This window comes from Carcharhinus amblyrhynchos, chromosome 7 (assembly GCF_965287045.1).
Source record: "Carcharhinus amblyrhynchos chromosome 7, sCarAmb.v2.hapA, whole genome shotgun sequence".
Taxonomy (NCBI): Eukaryota; Metazoa; Chordata; class Chondrichthyes; order Carcharhiniformes; family Carcharhinidae; genus Carcharhinus; species Carcharhinus amblyrhynchos.
The window spans coordinates 36,297,438-36,314,945 of record NC_137330.1 but is presented as its reverse complement, the minus strand read 5'-3'; positions in this window follow the sequence as shown (position 1 = coordinate 36,314,945).

Below are 17,508 nucleotides of genomic sequence, written 5' to 3'. Positions count from 1 at the left end.
GTGTTAAATTTTGTATTCAAATTAAAACAGTAAATTCAGATCTTCTGTAAAACATTATTTTTCAAATCAAGATATAAACAACAAAATTCAGAAGTCAATTATAACCAACTAGAACACTATTCTTGATGGATTAGAAGTCCACATTTCCTTCCTTTTACATTAAAAATGTGAATTTGTAAAGAAAAGGATGTATGTTTGTCCAACAGTTTGACAGCCTACACTTCCTGTTCAATAATATTAGCTTTGGACAGAGAAACATAAAAAGTTCTTGAATTTTCAACACTTTTAATTCCATCCATTAAATATGAATCTGTTCACAATGGGCAGGCCACAGTAGTTATAACATGATGCAGACTGCACCAATCCTCTTACATGTTCTGTCCAGACCCAGCGTAAATACATGATACAATTTTCCTGGTCCTTGTGTAAAAAAGCATACAGATGCAGATGAGGGCATGCATTTTCCAGCAACACAAAGCTATTTGTACCAACTAAACACTTTGGGCCAGTTTTCATTGCAGGGTCAGGAATCCTGATGAATTTTGGGTCCTGATCCTGCTGTATTGTTCTTACTATACTATTTTTAAATTCAAATATCTAATTGGACTGGAAGTGTAAAACTAATGGTACTGAGCGCCTCCAAGAGCTGGGGGATATATATCTGCATGCTGCAAATGGGGCTTGTTTTCTCTTTGTCCACTAAAGCAGACAGTTCTCTAGAGGGCCAGAAGCATCCATGGCAATAAAAGGGGACATGCAGGCTAGATGATAGTAGAATACTGAAACTGGCGTGAGGAGATCCAGAAAAAGTTTAAAATCAAAGAACAGGAAGGTTTGTTAATGTGCACCATAAGAACATAAGAAATAGGAGCAGGAGTAGGCCATCTAGCCCTTTGAGCCTGCTCCACCATTCAATAAGATCATGGTTGATCTGAAGTGGATCAGTTCCACTTTCCAGCTTTCTCCCTGTAACCCTTAATTCCCTTGTCAGTCAAAAACCCATCCATCCATGACTTAAATATATTTACCGAGGTAGCCTCCACCACTTCAACGGGCAGAGAATTCCAGAGATTCACCACCCTTTGAGTGAAGCAGTTCCTCCTCAACTCCGTTCTAAACTGCCCCCCCCACCCTTATCTTGAGGCTGTGCCCTCTAGTCCTGCTGTCCTTTCTAAGCGGGAAGAATCTCTCTACCTCTACCCTATCCATCCCTTTCATTATCTTATACGTCTCTATAAGATCCTCCCTCATCCTTCTAAACTCCAACGAGTACAGACCCAGTCTATTTAGTCTCTCTTCATAGTCCAACCCCCTCATCTCCGGTATCAGCCTAGTGAACCTCCTCTGCACTCCCTCCGAGGCCAAAATATCCTTGCACAAGTGCGGCGACCAAAACTGCACACAGTACTCCAGCTGTGGCTTCACCAGTACCCTGTACAGTTGCAGCAAGACCTCTGTGCTTTTATATTCTATCCCCCTTGCTATAAAGGCCAGCATTCCATTCACCTTCTTGATCACCTGCTGCACCTGCAGACTGGGTTTTTGCGACTCATGCTAAAGGACCCCTAGGTCCCTCTGCACCGTAGCATGCTGCAGCTTTTCGCCCTTTAAATAGTAATCCCTCCCAGTATTATTTCTGCCAAAGTGGATAACCTCACACTTGCTAACATTGTATTCCATCTGCCAGGTCCTCGCCCACTCACTCAGCCTATCCAAATCCCTCTGCAGACTTTCCACACCGTCCGCACAATTTGCTTTTCCACTCATCTTCTTGTCACTATCAAATTTTGTTCCCTACACTCAGCCCCCTCCTCCAGATCATCTCTATAAATGGTAAATAGCTGAAGCCCCAGCACCGATCCCTGTGGCACTCCACTAGTCACCAACCGCCAATCAGAATAGCATCCATTGATACCAACTCTGCTTCCTATTAGACAACCAATCCTCTAACCACGCTAATACATTACCCCCAACTCCATGCCCCCTAACCTTCTGAAGCAACCTTTTGTGACGCACCTTATCAAACACCTTTTGAAAATTGAGAAACACCACATCCACCAGTTCCCCTCTGTCTACCGCACTAGTGACATCCTCATAGAAATCCAATAAAATCGTCAAACACAACTTCCCCTTAACGAATCCGTGCTGCATCTGCTCTATCAAACCATTCTTTTCTAGGTGCCTCGCTATTTCTTCTTTGATGATGGATTCAAGCATTTTTCCAACTACAGACGTTAAACTAACCGGCCTATAATTCCCTGCCTTTTGCCTGCTACCTTTTTTAAACAGCGGCGTAACATTAGCCGTTTTCCAATCTTCCGGCACTTCCCCGGAATCCAGCGAAGTTTGGTAAATAATCACTAAGGCATCCACTATCACCTCTACCATTTCCTTCAGAACCCTGGGACGCATTCCATCCGGTCCTGGGGACTTGTCCGCTATCAGTCCCGTTAGCCTATCAAGCACTACCTCTCTAGTGACAGTAATTGCATTCAGGCCCTCAACTCCTACTATCCTTCTTTCTTTAAGATCCGGCAAACTATTCGCGGCCTTCTCCATGAAGACCGAGGCAAAAAACTTAAAGGCCTCAGCCATTTCCTCATCTCCCACCACTAAATCCCCCGTCTCATCCTCTAAGGGTCCAACATTCACTCTAGCCAGCCTCCTCTTCTTTATATATTTGTAAAAGCTCTTACTGTCCTTTTTCATATTTAGTGTTAGTTTAGCTTCATAGTCTATCCTTCCCTTCTTTATCACCTTCTTAGTCATTCTTTGTTGATTTTTAAACCTCTCCGAATCTTCTACTCGCCCACTATTTTTAGCCTCTCTAAATGCATCAGCTTTTAATTTAATACTCTCCTTTATTTCCTTTGATAACCACAGCTGGTTATCCCTTCTCCTACATTCCTTCTTTACCATCGGAATATATTTCTGCTGAGTACCGAAAAAGATCTCCTTAAAGATCCTCCACTGTTCCTCAGCCGTCCTACCAACCAATCTGTACCCTCAATCTACATTTGCCAATTCCTCTCTCATCCTATCGTACTCCCCTCTGTTCGAACAGAGGACACAGGTTCGGGACCCTACTTTCTCATCCTCCATCTGCATCAAAAATTCAACCATACTATGATCGCTAGTCCCAAGAGGATCCCTCACAACAAGATCCCTAATTCTTCCTGCCTCGTTACATAACACCAGATCTAAGATAGCTCGCTCCCTCGTTGGTTCCGTCACACACTGTTCAAGGAAACTATCCCGACAGCATTCCAAGAACTCCTCCTCAAGCCCACCGCGTCCGACTTGGGTCATCCAATCAATATGCAGATTGAAATCCCCCACAATTATCGCTACTCCATTTCTGCACGCATCATTTATTTGCTTGTTTATAGCACCAGAGTATTTCAATTCTCAAACTAAAGTTTCAGTATCACAATTGTGAATGCACATGTCCCTTTACAAGCTCCTTCAGAATGTTCTCGCCCAGCCCCACACCTGCTGGTGTTTTGAATATTCAAGTCCATCCTGGGGTGTCGAGATGATCTCTGACATAGTGATTTTTAAATCTCACTTGTACCAGGTCTCAATTCCAGAACCCTTTGAAAATCCCTTGTCCTTAAGATGCCAGTCAGTGCCATTTGCGTATTTGCTCTGTAAGTGACTCACACCCTAATACTGCAGATAATACTCAAGAGATATCATCACACAGCTCCATACCAGGACATTATGTTCCGAACTAGATGTTATCAGGTGAATAACCCCATTCAGAGATAGCATTCTGTGCTGACCACATGAAGAGGAGAAAATTGTTCATCTCCACAACCCTGAAGGATACCTTCAGGTCCAGTCACAATGTAGTTAGGATTGCCAGTACTGGTTGGACGTATCACTGGAGGGTTCATCACATGACTTTCAACAGACCCACCCAAATGAAAGCCTTTTCTCCATTTCTTCGTAGTCGTATGGCCATTCCTTCATTGTGGCTGGAGCAATATACAGGGACTTCCTACCAGCATTGTGGGAGGACTTCACCCTATGCAATGTAGCAGTTCAAGAAGGTGGCCCTCTGCCACCTTGTGAAGAGCAATTAGGGATGGCCAATACATATTTGCTTGGTCAGTGATGTCCAAATCCCAAAGAATGACAACTATTAAACAAAATTGTGAGAAACAATGTATTCAAAGAAGTTAAGAAGAGTGGGACCAATTTTTTAAATCCCTGTGATTTTTCTCCCGGTTTGCTGAACAACTGACATGGAGGTAAGTCTCTAATTCCTGGAGACTCCAGGACTCCTGCACTCTTAAGTGTCGTGCTTCTCTCAGCATTGGTTTAAGTGACTGCCTGGCTGGCTCCTGAGTAATCCTATATTCTGAGTAAAAAACCTGGAGATGCAGCCAAACTACATCAAACAGGCAGACATTATTTGCAACAGTGGCTGCACAAGTCATTATAGAAATTTCCTGAATAGCTTTTGGAACAACCTCAGCCCTTCAACATTGCCTAACGAGTGGCCTGATTTAAACAGAAAAGATCAGCACAATTTTCAGGAGCTTACATTGAGATTGGATCAACTCACAATCCTGCTGTGGGGGGATTTGATGTTCAAATGTTCACGAACTGTTAAAAGCAGGTTAAGAATGGAACAAAATAACAGGATGATGGATGTGGCAGCAGTCTGTGGTATTTAATGGCAGTATCAATACAAAGGGCAAGATGGATAACCACAATCAATATTACAGTCCATTATTCAACTGAATAATGCATTAAAATCTGACTTGAGGAAAAAGCAAATGATCTTTTTTACAAGCATCCCCAGTAGGATCCTTAACCAAACCATGTTATTTAAACATGTGTTTAAAGTGAATAACTATTGATTGCCATGGTGACTACAGTTTACTCTTTTTTGTTGAGATTCTCAGGCAGACAGCACAAATATGTGATATGATATCATTTCTTATTAATATGAAGGGAGTGCCAGAGCAGAATCACTCAAATTAATTTGATTATAAAGTTGAGCAGAGAAAGCAAATTCGCCCAACAGAGCTTAAAGTATTTTTATTGCATTCCACTGGAAAGGATAGAGGAGAGAGGTTAGGATGAGATAAACTGAAACATTTAATAAGGAGCAGCATTCAATCATGCAGAACACTTTGGAAAGTTGTTCAACGGGACTCAGTTTGTTTTTCAAGCTGAGTGAAATCGCTGACTCTCTGATGTTACAGCAGATATGCTGTACTATTTCCAATAGTTTTGCATTAACAATGTAGCTGGAAGAGCCTAATAGGCAATGCAAAAAGCCTGTCGAAAACAATCTCATTTACAGAAAGTGTTAGTTTACTCAGCAACAACAACTTACATTCATAAACACTTTTAATACAGCAAAATGGAGCAAGGCATTTCACAGTTGTGTTTGTCAAAAAAGATTTTTCAGAGTTACTTGGATTAATTTTTGTAGAGATTCATGGTACTCTACGGGGTGTAAAAAAAAAGATTCTGCTTTGCACATCCAGTAGATAAACATTTTTAATAAAACTGGAGACTGATTTCAAGGCATGTGGCTGCTGATTTGACTCTTATTGTCAACAGGTCTGTTTAGCAGCATGAAGGTTAAATAACTTATATTCTGTCTTCGTGCAGAAATAACAATGCAAAACACATTAGTAGTCAGGTATTTGACCAGGTACAAATGAACATAGAACATAAAACATAGAACACTACAGCACAAACAGGCTCTTCGGCCCACAAGTTGCACCGATCATATCCATTCCTACCAGGCCTATCTATAACTCTCAATCCCACTAAATCCCATGTATTAAATCCCATCCCATGGGCATTATCCTTCCCTTTCCCCTAATTCCTTTCCACTCCACCAATACCAATGCTCAGCAATTACAACAAGAAAGAGACTACCTGACAGACTGGTACCTTTTCCAATCTACCATCTGAATTTTTTTACCCTCTTCCTATCATACTATGAGGCAAAAATCACACCAAATGAAATTTGGTTATATTGAGCTGTGGAAGGATTAAACTGGGTGAATCTGGAAGCGACATGTGATAAAATGATCAATGGGTGAGTCACATTTAGTCATGACCTACATTTTTCTATTAACCATTCATAAGTGACATTCTGATAGAAGAGAGTAGTTTAAGAAGAGCAGACACCACAAAACTGTTTTATCCCAAATGTCTGGAAATTTCTGTTCTATGTATATTTTTGAATGCGGATGAAAGAGAAAGATCTGCATTTATAAATCATCTTTAATACCTCAGGCGATCTCAACACCCACTAAAGGCACACAATTAAACGTGCAGGTTCCAGTGAGAATGATTCCAAGTCACTGGTGGCATGCCGGATAGTGAAGGTTTCTGGACAGATCTGTGAGGGACTTTGGACTTCTCAATTTTAAGGAAAGTAAAAGATTGGCCACGAATCTGGATTAATGAAATGATCTGCTTAACAAGCTCAAAGTGTTAATTCAACAAAGGAACTTCTAAATTGATTATTCAAGGCGGCATGCTGGGAAGGTTGGCCGAATTCAGAAAGTATTATTTAGACTGTCTGGAAATATAAGGCAAAGGAGGCCTTGACAGACCATGGGAAACCATTGTAAACACTGCAGGGGGTGCAGCTTTAATAGCAGAAAGTATTATTCTGATTTTTCTTTCAGCTAGTATGTTTCACAAGCAGCTATTCTAAAGTCAAATAAAGAAATAGCCCATAAGTAGGGTTGCCAACATGGTTAAATGTATTCCTGGAAGTTTTATCACATGACTTTTCCCCATGCTTCAACCATTTGTCAACCAACGCATTAATCTTTATGACATATACTGCCTTCCTACACCATGGAAAGCAAAAAGACTCATTTTCCAACTGAATGATGCATGACTGTCAACGAAATATCCCGCCCCCCCCGCCCCCCCCATTTTCAACAGTTTTACATTTGGTGAAGAGAAATGTTCAAAGAAAATGACAAAAAATACTAGCTTTTTAAATGTCCCTATATTTTTTCTCCAGGGCTGCACACAGCAGTGTCCTGGAGATTGATCTTCAAGTACTGGAGATTCCAGCATTATCCAGGAGGGTTGGCAATCCTATTCACAAGAAGATCACAACCAAACTCCAGAAGACCTCCAAGAAATACATTAACAAAGTAACAACCTCTCTTATTCACCTCAAGCAGAAGAATTGGCCATTGTGAGTATTGGGTTGCATGAATGGCATCTGTAACAAAACTATATCACTTAAATAATTTATTGATCTTGTATCTAAACACTCTAAAGAGTAAAGAAATTTGAAACAATAACTCACCTGGTTCAACAGGTTGGCAGGACCTAGAAGCACTGAGGTCAAGTGAGTTAGAAAACACTCTAGCAGACCAGATGGATCAGCGGTGAACTGAGAGCATTTAACCCTGGCAGGAGGGTAATATTACTCAGGGAAGCCTAGTGAGCAGTTCTTCTAAGTTCGACTAGGTCAGAAAACACTTCAAGTGGACAAGTAAGGAATGCTTGGGGCAGCAGGTCAGGAAGTACCTGGGTTGGACAGGCCAAGTAGGCAAGTAAGTCGGCTGGTCAGCAAGTACTTGAGGATAAGAAAACAAGCAGCTTCCAAGTCAGCAAGAGAGCAAGTCAGAAACCCCAAGTGAACAGGCTTACAAGCCGGTGAGAAATTCTCAAATGAAACGTTTCACAAATGCTGCCTGACCTACTGAGTATTTCCAACATTCTCTGTTAGTGCGGGCTCACACTCATAAAACATAACTTCAGTGATAATATCAGAAAGTCCTTCTTGACACAGATTACGAATTGATCTTGTGTGTATCGTACAGCCTGGAATCATTTAAGAAACAATGAGATGCAGCAATGGATGGATGATACAGGGTCCCTCTGGATGGATGCAGCCAGATGAGCCAAATGGCCTTTCTCTAAGGCCATTAGAAAAAGTGCTAAGTGCTAACACCCGGAGGTCTCGCCCTAAGCCTCCTTGTCTCGGTAATTCCCTTCCCACTTCCAAAAACCATTTCAAAATCCTTTCAAGCATGCTTATGGCCAAATCTTTTTTTTCAGTTCTGGCTCCATTCTCATGTGTTACTTCACTGCAGAGTTTATTAAAACCCAGTGGAACGAATCAGATTGCATGCCAGATTTTCCAAAGATTCTGAAGCAATGCTGCTAGCGTGTTGTATTTCTGCGGGGCTAAAAGAACTCTGAAAAATATAGTTCCAAGCTTCAGAAATAAGCAGCCTAGTGTGGAATAGACAAGCATGCTGATAGTGGAAGTCAGCCAGTTTGAACCATGAGCAGCTGAAGCAAAACAACACTATTATACCAAGTCAACCTTTCAGAGTTGGTACCTCCATCGTTTGGAAATGGTCTTTGAGCATGGCGTAACTGAATTGCTGTTGTCTAATATGGAATAATATTCAGCAGTACTGGATCATGGATTTGGAATATGTCATGCCATTATATAATATGCCTTTATATAATATTATATTATATAATATGCCACTACATGCCATTATATAATACAGTTTAAATTCTTCGCACAGTAAATTTTGAGCCTAGCCATTATGATACTTCTATACTAGCAACGGAAACATTTAACCACTGAGAATATCTTATTTCAGTGTGGACTTCGCAATAGGTCAAAATAAAAAGTTAATGTTTTAAAATCAGTAGTATTTAACTCTCAGGAACTAAATCTTCACTGATGATGATCTTTCTTATGTAGTGCGGCTTGATCTCACAGCCTTTTTCTTTAGAGGCAATTAATCTTCAGATGAGCCAACCTCATATTCCTATCATTACTAAGACTGTCTATTTCCACCACCAAGACATTGCCCAACTTCAGTCCTGTCTTAGCTCATTTGTTGCTGAAAGCCTCATTCATGTCTTTGAATCTCTAGAATTTATTATTTCAAGGCACTCCTGGCTGATTTACCCTCTGTGAATTTGAGATCATCCAAAACTCTATTGCCTATGTCTTAACTTGCAGCGAGGCCAATTCCCCTATTACCTTTGTGCTCACTGAACTACATTTTAGCCCCTGGTCAAGTAATGTTTTGATTTTAAAATTATCATCCTTGTTTTCAAACGCTTCCATGATTTTTCCCCTCCCTATCTCTGTAATCTTTTCTGAACCCATAACCCTTTCTTACACAGAGGGTGGTAAGTGCCTGCAGTGTGCTGCCTGAGGAGGTGGTAGAAGCAGACACAATAGCAACGTTTAAGAGGCAGCTTGACAGATACATAATTAGGTAGGAAATAGAGGGATATGGACCACATAGTGGCAAAAAGTCTTTGGTTTAGGAAGGTGTCATGTGTCGGCACAGGCTTGGTGGGCCGAAAGGCCTGTTCCTGTGCTGTACTGTTCTTTGTCCAACTGTGCTATCTAATTCTGGATTTTTGAATATCCCTGATTTTAATAGCTCCATCCATGGTATCGTGTAATAATGCATGTTCACAGATATTGTCAGGAATATAGTTTATTTGTTAATTAGGAAAACTGTACAGAGGCTGCAGTCTCCCTCGCTGTCCTGAAGCAGCCCATAAGCTGTCCCAATCCCTACATGTCTTCTGGATGTCTATTGCCTAACAGAGGATTGAAATCCCTGGGGTGATTACCCATCCTCAGTCCCAATTGGTCCCTCAAGCCAGGTGACCTGCTTCTGCTGTGTTGCCCTTAAAGGGACTGTTAACCAAGACCCTTGCTCTAGTTGGCTGTAGGATAATCACCACAATCATCATAGTATCCATGCCTTCAGTTGCCTAGGCCTCAAGCTCTGGAATATCCTCCCTACACTTCTCTGTCTCTCCACCTCACTTTTCTCCTTTCAGAAATCCTATCTTTCTGGCCACATTTTGATTGAATGGAGGTAGTGTAGAGGTATTGTTGCTGGATTAGTAATCCAGAGGGTCAGGTTAATGGGGATGTGGGTTTGCATCCACTATGGCATATTCAATTAGTAAATCTGGAATATTTTGGTCTGATTTATTATTGTCACATATATTAGCATACAGTGGAAAGTATTGTTTCTTATCAGCTATACAGAGAAAGCATACCATTCACAGAGTATATAGGGGAGAAGGAAATGAGAAGGTGGAGAATATAGTGTTGCAGTTACAGATAGGAAGAAGAGAAAGATCAATTTAATACATAATAGGTCTATTCAAAAGTCTGATGACAGCAGGGAAGAAGCTGTTCTTGAGTGACCTCAGACTTTGCACTTTTTTCCCAATGGAAGAAGGTGGAAGAGTGTATGCTTAGGGTCTTTGATTACTGCTTTTCTGAGATGGCAGGAAGTTTAAGTTTAAAGCTTATTTATTAGTGTCCCAAGTTGGCTTACATTAACACTGCAATGAAGTTACTGTGAAAACTCCCTAGTCGCCACAATTCAGCATCTGTTCAGGTACACTGATGGAGAATTTAACATGGCCAATCCACCTAACCAACACATCTTTCAGACTGTGGGAGGAAACTGAAACACCCAGAGGAAACCCATGCAGACACAGGGAGAACTCGCAGACTCTGCACAGACAGTGACCCAAGCCAGGAATTGAACCCAGGTCCCTGGCGCTGTGAGGCAGCAATGTTAGCCACTGTGCTACCATGCCACCCCAGTGTAGATGGAGTCAATGGATCAGAGGTTGTGTGATGGACTAGGCTACATTCATATTTATACTTCACAATATAAAGCTAGCCTCACTACACTCTGCACTGTCTCGTTTCCTTCTCTGTGAAAGGTATGCTTTGTCTATATAGCGTGCAAGAAACAATACTTTTCATTGTATGTTAGTACATGTGACAATAATAAATCAAATCAAATCCAATGTCCTTTGGGGAAGGAATCTGCCATCCTTACCCAGTCTAGTCCACATGTGTCTCCAGGTCTACAGTGATGTGATTGACTCTTTAATGCCCTCTGAAATAGCATAAAAAGCCTTCAATTCAAGGGAAATTAGAGATGGGCAACAAATGCTGGTCTTATCAGTGATACCCATGAAATAAGGAAGAAAACAAAGCATCTCCTTATGTGGCTTAGTTTCATACTTTGTTTTGTAATGTTTCTGAGGATGTTTCATTACATTAAAGCTGCTATATAAGTACAATACATCTCAAACATTGAATTAACATGTTATAAAAAGTTTTTACATCATTGAAATCATCCATCTCCCGAGTGAAGTAAATAACATGGAATTCTACACACTGTGCAGTGATGAGTTCACAGTGAAAAGTAACTTGCTCATCTGATAGCCCACTATTTCCCATACTATGAGTAATACATTGAGGTAAGGTTTCACTCTATGGGAAGCACTGACGTGTCGATGGAATCTGTTTGATTTAGTAAACATGAGCAAGGAGTCCATACTGTGGCAGAAACCATGAATCATAATAGATTATTGTAAAAATCAAACCCAAAGATGTGCAGGTTAGATGAAACGGCCATGCTAAATTGCCCCTTTGTGTGGATTATGGGATTAGCAAGGTAAATGTGTGGGGTTATGGGGATAGGGCCTGGGTAGGATGCTCTGTTGAAGAATTAATGCAGGTTCGATAGACTGAATGACTTCCTTCTGCACTGTAGGGATTCTATATAGCTTTGGAAGAGTACAAAATAAATAAAAGGATTTTTGGAATTTATAAAGCACCACAACCCCTCAATTTTTTTAGCCTCTTTTGCCAAATGTAATTAAGATTTGTACTCATTTAAATTGATACAGAATCTGAAGACCCAAATTATACAGCCAGCACCATATTGTTCTTATATAAGGAATGGAAATGGCTTTGACACAAGTGTCAGCCATTTTGATCTGGATTCATCGGAGCATCTGATGGGCCCTTGGCAGAAACTTTGGCAAAACAACACTAAAATGCTTCAGCTGGCCTTCTGACAAAGTCACATTAGGAGATTGGAGAAACCCCCATCACCATAATTTATGGGAAAACGATCCCAAAATATGCTGAAGATTCAGCATGCAAATCCTACAAGTTTTATAAATAACAGACTATGAGGAAGTCTGTTCTGCGTGTTAGTGTATATTGTTATTCTGTATAGTTTGTCTTTATTATTTAACCATACCTGGAAGTTACTAACTGACTCATTGGAGTAGGTCTTGACTATGTCAGCAAGTGTTAAATGGGCGATGGCAAATCAGCAGGGATGTAAAACAGGCTGTTGCAGAAAGTCAAAATCTGTCCCATCTGAATGCCTTCTGGATAGAAGACAGAATTTGTTAAAAGAGTAGCAAAGAAAAATAATGATAGGAATTAGACAAAATCTGCATGAACAATGTTTGTTTTTTGTGTTACGGATTCAAGACCTTGGTTGCACATCATGAACATAGTAATCATTTCTCTAATCTGTACCAACATTCTTGGACCATATACTCAGATGTATGTTCCTGCTTGAATATTCAAAAGAATCATTAGAGCTTTACCTCAAACCAAGAAATCTCCTGGAGGGACCAAATAAACAGAAACTGATTTTACACTTCAGTTAACACAGGGCTGATCATTAACATATTTTTCCTGGTCACAATTGCAGCTACTTGTGGAACCCATAGTGGTTACTCCAAGATTTCAGATTAATAAACAACTTATAACCACTGCAGTGTGAATCATAAAATTAAACCAGAAAATGCTGAAATGCACAGCAGATGAGTCTGTGGATCTGGAGCAAGATTTGTTCAACTAGTGGGGAGGGAGGGGGGATACTGGGAGGGATAGGAAGGAGTCCAGAAGAAAAGACTGCACAATATGGGGAAATCCTGAGTTGCCCCTGAAAACATGACACAAGGTTACCTATTAGCCCTCTTGAGAAAGGAACTGAAGCAAAAACTGTCTTTGAGGATCAGGCCCGGTCCCCCACATGGTACTACTAATGGCCCTACACAGGTCAGTATACCCTCACCTGACATGGTACTACTAATGGCCCTACACAGGTCAGTATACCCTCACCTGATCCACTGTTGTTCCACTAAGCTGGATCTGCAGCGAATCCCAACCTGTGAGTTCTACTACTCTAGCCAGGTTCCCTCTGGTTCAGGAGACCTCGTTTCAACCACCCCATTGAGGCTAGCGGAAAAGGTTATGATGCAGTCTACCTTGGTTCTATTCAATTTCAATTTTGCGTGTTCCTGTTTATTTCAAGGAATCTCTCTGCAAATCTCGCGCAAAGTTGCCATAATCCTTTTAGCTACCCAACTAGGTATAAATATTAAAAACTTCCTCTGCCGCCCTGTCAAAATTCGGGACTAGCTCATAGTCCAACCCTTGTTTATTAATAATCCCCTACTATCGCTCCTAAAGAACTGCTGGCCATGAGGATCTCATTGGCAGCGGGTCGGGAAGTTTGCGCAGGCTGACCTTCAGTCGCTACCTATGAAAATAACGGAGGGAACATGCCACAGGCAAGAGAAACCAGTGCAGATTGGACTGTGTCACTCTCTGGCCATTTCCATCGGAAAGGTTCAGATTGTCAGTAAACATACCAATCTACTGACGTCCGACTCGAACTAACATGAAAAGATGAAGCGGGGGTGGAATTTATCTACCCGTTCTGTTGCCTTAGCGTTGTAAAAACATACTGAATGAATGGCTTTGTCAGTGATCTCTGGGATGCCCTTCGTCCCATGAAGGAATGTACAACTCTTCACAAAGAGAAAATTCAATCATTTACCATCGGGATCCTAAGCAACAATTACAAAACGCCATTTAAATCAGGTCACTAAAAGTGAGCACTTGTGCTGAACATCTCCACAAATGTTACTGGCTGAGATTTCTCGGGCTAAAAGGTGTTGGAACGATGGTTTCTGATTATCATTGAAGGAGAATATATGCTTGTAATTTCCTGACAACTGTGGATATATAAAATAACATAGAATCGTGGTCGTTCTTCAGAAAATGAATCCCAGTGAGCAATTTGATCACTCGACGGATCCATTCTGAAGTATGGGCATCGAGCGCGCTGACATTGATTTATAGGCAGCTACGTTTAGCTTTCGCCGGCAAATTGATTCAAAACTAATAGATCTCTTGTGGCGTTACCTACAGATACAATAGACCTGGACCTGGATTGGAGGACATGAAGTTTCCCGAAATATTGCTATTCAAAGTGACGCAATTCATCCAACCACAGCACTGTAGCAAACTTGCTGAACCAATACCTCACAAGACTGAGTCCCAGTTCATAAAAAAAACATGTTAATGATAGTGAAAGGTACAAATCGTGTAAATCTATTCGTAATATTGTTTATCTACCTTTATATAATACATGGTTATGATATGTGACTTTTGCTATTCTTTCTCAAGGTAGATTATACAAAATTAAATATCTGCTTCCAATGCATGTCGCTCTGTGTCTGGATTGGAAATTCATACCACAAACCATCTTCCCATTATAACATCTGTGGTCTACCTTCCACAGGGGGATTCGAACTTGCTTTACATGCAGGCATTTTATTTCTTTTTGAAAAGATCATTCTTTATGCTTCAAGCTTGGCGAGGTAACGGACCCTACTGACAGCCTTGAGATTGGCACTGAAGGGCCGCATAAACACGTCCCTCCAACCCCATCACAAATCCCAACTTCCCTTCTCATCAACACAAAAAAAGTCATCGCGAACGAGCTGGCATGAAATAAAAGCAAAACACTGAGGATGCTGGAAATCTGAAATAAAAACACAGTTAACGTTTGGAGTCCGTGAGACTCTGAAGAAGTCATATTGGAATCGAAAAGTTAACTATATTTCTCTCTCTACAGATGCTGCCAGATCTGCGGAGTTTTCCCAGCATTTTCTGGAACTGGCATGAGTTGTTTAAAAGCTGAAAGTGGTGGGCACTTGGGGAGGGGGGTGGGCGGCAGGGAGTGCGGAAAAGGTAGGAACCCGACCCATTGGAGCTCTAAATTAATAATTGGTAAATGATTTGCAAGTTTATTAAAGTACCCCCTGGATTTTGTAACTGCATTGTGGGAGCTGAAATCCCATGATTCATTATTTTTCACATACTTGTCTACAAAATTCTCTAGTAGTCCCTTCCCACTGCTTGTCATGAAACATTTGTTACCCCTGTGTGTGCACTTTGCCCATAGTGATTACACAAGAGCAGGGTGAAAAGTACAACTCCCATTAAACGCCTATGGATCAGATCTAAATAAATACTCACAAGCTCCCCAACCTCATGATAGTTTAGGATCTTGACATTGGAGGTGGCGGATACCAGAGAGTGTGAGAAACAGAAAGATCTGTGGCCAAAATAATTGGCATTAATTACAAAGTCCTCCATTTATAATTATCAACAAAACACTGAGAAACGTTCAAATTTCAAGAAATTTGTAGGAAAGAGCAAAGCAAATGAAAACTAGGATCAGGGAAGACACTGTCAGTCTCTACCTTGTGTTATCTGTCTGAGCTAAAAATCAAACACTTTGAAAAGTATATTCTGAAACTTGTCTGATAAAATTAAAAACAAAACATTTTACACCATTAGATAATATGCTATTCCAATTATAAATCTGGCTGCCATTAACCCTGATAGAATCATTTAATAGAATGCTGGTCGAAGCACGATAGGAAACTCAGCAAAGTCCTTAGATCGTAAAGTTTATGGATGAGAAAAAAACATGCAAGATATGTTGACTTCCACATTAGATTTCTGATGTCCATTCCTAATATATGAAACTCTACACTTAGAACACTCATTTGCAAATCTACCTCAGGCATAGAATACAAAAATAATGCGGTTCTGATAAACATTTGCAAAACATTAGTTTGGTCTTTATTGGAGTATTATGCCCATTTGTGGGCACTGCTTGTAGGAGGGACTTGAAGACTTAGAGATGGCACAGAAAATGTTTATGACAATGAGATTTCTGTAACAGGGATACATTAGAGACGCTGGTGTCGTTCATCTGGCCATTGGTCGGATTAATAGGATACAGGTCAGGAGCAGGTAGTTTAAAGTTTCGTTATTAGTGTCACAAGTAGGCTTCCATTAACACTGCAATGAAGTTATTGTGAAAATACCCTAGTCGCCACATTCCTGCACCTGTTTGGGTACACTGAGGGAAAATTTAGCATGGCTAATGTACCTAACCAGCATGTCCTTCAGACTGTGGGAAGAAACCGAAGGAAACCCACGCAAACACGGAAAGAACGTGCAGGCTCTGCACAGACAGTGACCCAAGCCGGAAATTGAACCCAGATCTCTGGCACTGTGAGGCAGCAGTGCTAAGCACTGTGCCATCGAGCTGTCTTGATGTGTAGGTGTGAGAACGTAATTTTCCAATCCCCCTCTTCACCTTCAAACCCACTAGCGGGACCATAAAATTCCAATTTCATATTCCATATGGAGTCAAAGGAGAGCATGATAAACGAAGGTGAAGTCACCATAGTCCCAGATGACCACAGGGGGAGCTGACTGATGCTGATTTAACCCGAGGATCACTGCACCCCAGGTAAAAGACAAGGCTGAGAATGTGAGTCTTCATGAATAACTCCAGTTGTTCTCCATCACTAACCAGCTGTCCAGCCAGCGAAGTAAACTGGATAGTAGCTGAATGCGAATCAATTAAAAGACATTTAGAATGAAAGAGTGAAAGAATAAATAATAATCTCCAAAAATGTGCGGGTTAGTTGGATTGGCCATGCTAAATTGCCCCTTAGGGTAAAGATGTGGGGTTACGGGATAGGGTCTGGTTGGATTGTTGCCGCTGCAGGCTCAATGGGCCAAATGACCTCCTTCTGGACTGTAGAGATTTTATGATTCTATGAGTAAATGAACAAAGGAACATGAATGGTTTTCATAACCTCAGGACATCTCAAAGCATTTCACAACGGCACGAGTTAAAATGTGAATTCGGATTAAATTATTGGTAAACTAAGCATCTTAAAGACAATTTTGAAGTGTAAGTCATTGTTGCAACGTGAGGAAAAGGCAACCAATTTGTCCAGAGCAAACTTCCATTCCCAGCAATGAGATAAATGACAAGATAATGTGTTTTTCTTTGCGCAGTTTGAGGGATTAATTCTAGTCAGACCACCGGGAGAATTGACTAAGGGCGTGAAAAGTAAAGCCAAGTGGACAGAGAGGATGAGAGGCAGAAAAAGTAGAAGATAAACAGGAAGAGGTGAGTGGAAGATTGCAATGGGAGACAGGTAGGAGGACAGCCACTGGGACAAACAAGTTCTTTCCTTTTTGCCATGAGTAGTGAAGATTGGTATGATTAGGATAAATGAGTCACTGTGCCAAAACTTCGAAACTGTTATGAAAATAAAGTTTTTGCCCACACTGCGATTTAGTTTTGAGCAGAAGTCTATTTAAAGTGTAGCTCTGCTCAGCCACCTACCTCTGAAAGCCGCTTTTAACCGGTTATTTTCACAGCAACCTTTGGGCTCGACAGCACCAGTTAAAATGAGAATTCGGATTAAATTGTTGGTGAACTAAGTACATGCCAACTGTTGTTGAAGGAACCAGCAGAGCAATTTGAGAGAGAGGGACAAGCACAT